The sequence below is a fragment of the Mastomys coucha genome, unplaced genomic scaffold (genome assembly GCF_008632895.1).
Source record: "Mastomys coucha isolate ucsf_1 unplaced genomic scaffold, UCSF_Mcou_1 pScaffold23, whole genome shotgun sequence".
NCBI classification, from domain to species: domain Eukaryota; kingdom Metazoa; phylum Chordata; class Mammalia; order Rodentia; family Muridae; genus Mastomys; species Mastomys coucha.
This window is the reverse complement of record NW_022196906.1, coordinates 117387632-117390600: the sequence shown is the minus strand read 5'-3', so window position 1 is coordinate 117390600 and position 2969 is coordinate 117387632.

Here is a 2969-nt window from a genome sequence, read left to right as displayed (position 1 = left end):
CTCAGAAATCCACCTGCCTCTGCCTCCCAAGTGCTAGGATTAAAGGCATGTGCCACCACTGCCCGGCCGCAGATTGTGTAATTTTTAAAAAGCTAAGTGGAAGGGTTGGAGAAATGGTTCGATGTTTGCACAGTGGTCTTCTAGAGAGCTGAATTTTTCAAGAAACAGAGGGGGGGGGGAGAGAGAGAGAGAGAGAGAGAGAGAGAGAGAGAGACAGAACTGAGTTTTGTTTCCCAGTAACCATGCTGGGTTTGATGAACACCCAAGCTCTCTAGCTTAAAATAAGGTAGCTGTGAGAAGGCCTGAGCACAGGCCTCTGGAATGGCATCCCTGATGAATTACCCTCCTTGTGCTTTCTCCCCGGCTCCTGTCTCCCATCCTCTTCCTAAGGTTTTCCACAGGGATTGCTCTTTCCATCTGAATTTCTGAGGATTTTCTTTTCAGGACCCCAAACTCATGCTGCACAGAAACTCATGTATTCCTCATACTAGGAGGTAGAAATAAAAGTTTAGAGCCCTGTGGCAACTTGTTTAAGGTTAGGCAAGCCGTAGAGAGCAGGGCTGGGACTCTGACATCTGGCTGCCCAGCCTCAGGAAAAATAGGAAATGTCCTGCTCTTGGTAGTGGCCTTCCAGGGAGCCACCTGAGGGGGTTTGGCATGAGGACCAAAGCACAAATTCCACAGGGTTCTACCACCAGGTGGTGCCCTTTCCAGAAGGCTCAGGCTACCCTAACCGAGATCTGCTAGGGAGCAAATTGCAAAATGCAACTAGTTCATGGCAACTGCTAGGAAAAGCCAGTCAAAGTGTGGGCCTTATGCCTTGTGTAGCTCTCTCCATGTGAAAGGGAGTGGGGGAACACCTATAGTCTGTGCTGTTGACATGGCTCACCTACACTCTCATACCTTGCTACTCCAAAACTCAGCTCCCCCTCAGGGCAGCAAGCTGAACACCACAGTCCTTCACTAGGACTCAACCACCCACTGTTGTCCAAACTCTGGCCCATGGATAGGGTGCTGGCCCTGGCAGTCCAGTGAAAGATGTCTCTCTGTCTCTGTCTCCATCTCTGTCCCCCTCCTCCCCCTCCCCTCCTCTCCTCCTCCCTTGCCCCTCCCCCTGAACTGTATTTTAACATTTAAAAATAAATGTATTGCTGTCTCAAAGAAAGTCTCTGGTAGCAGAGGTTAAGTTGAGCTCTGTGTGCAGGTAATTCATGATAGGTGGGCTGAGAGATGGGACAAGATAGGGAGGCATGGCAGGCACCATGCATGGAAAGGAAATGTTATCAGCCCCCAGGGTTCTAGGACCAGCTCAACCCCAGCCAAGGCTCAAACATACATCCATCAGAGGAGGGTACGTTTTTAGACAATCCCCTCCACAGGATCCCAGACTAGCTTGGTCAAATTAAAACCTCAACATTTTTAAGTGCTAGTATGAATCAGATTACTCTTCCAATTTCTTTCTCAAAATGTGTGTTATTGGTTTATAGGAAAACTACTGATTTTTTAAATATTGTTTTTATATTCTGCTACTTTGCTGAAAGTTTTTTTCAGTTAGATCTAAGTTTTCTGGTTGAATATTTGTTTGAAAATATAGAATCTGCAGATTTGTTTGACTTCTCCTTTTAGAATTCAGGTCTTTTTTCTGCCACACCTATTGCCCTAATGTTGCCTATAGGGTAGTCATACAGAGCCTTTATTCGTTGACATATGTTCCTTATACTCCTAGTATCTTTGAAGAATTTAACATAAATGGATGTTGAATTTTGTCAGAAGCTTTTTCTAAATCTGTTGAGATGATCATGAGACTTTTGTTAATTCAGTCTCAACACGCTGAATTATTGATTGCATATGTTGACCAATCCTTATATCCCTGGAATGAAACCACCTTAATCACGGTGTTAAATTTTTCATGTGTGATTGAATTCAGTTTATAAGCATTTTATTGAAAACGTTTGACTTCAGGCTGGGGAATGTAGTTCAGTGTTAGAGGGTTTGCCTAAAGACGTAGCACTGGGTTTGATTCCCCAGTCCTAATAACAAAAACATAAAACATAAATGAAAAGTGCTTCTTGGTTCACACCTGTATGATTTGGGGCTGACAAGATAGTGCAGCGATTAAAGGCGCTTGCCACCAAGGCTGATGATGTGAGTTAAATCCCTGGGATTCTCCAGTGATGGAAGGAGAAGATTACCTCCCATGTGCTTTCACCCCACACACATACACAGAAAAGAAACATAATCATTTTTTAGAAATTATCTTTGCACTCGTTCCCATCAGGAAATTGTCCTATAATTTTCCTTTTTAGTTGTATCTTTATTTTGGTGTAAATGGGATACTAGCTTTTTAAAATTAGTTTTATGGTGTTCCTTCTCTTTCTAGTGTTTAAAATCAGTTGAAGCATGTGTATATTAGTACTTCTTTAAAGATTTGGGGGCCAAGATGGTATGTACTGTCAAGCTTGATAACATGAGTTTAGAACCCACATGGTAGAAGGAGAGAACCAGTTCCAGCAAATAATCCTATGACCTCCACAGTGACTGTGGCATGCACACGCATGCACGAACACACACACACACACACACACACACACACACACACACACACAAATGGGTTTGTAGAATTCAATAGTTAACCTGTCTGGTCCTGTTCCTGGACTTTTTATGACAAGAGACTCTCAGTTACTATGTCAAATATTGTGGGTTATAAATCTATTTAAGTTGCCTCTGTGCTCTTGATTTAATTTTAGTTGTGCATGAATTTATCCATTCATGCACTATCTTGTCAGCCCCAAATCATACAGGTGAGAACCAAGAAGCACTTTTCATTTATGTTTTATGTTTTTGTTATTAGGACTGGGGAATCAAACCTAGTGCTGTGTCTTTAGGCAAACCCTCTAACATTGAACTACATTCCCCAGCCTGAAGTCAAACGTTTTCAATAAAATGCTTATAAACTGAATTCAATCACA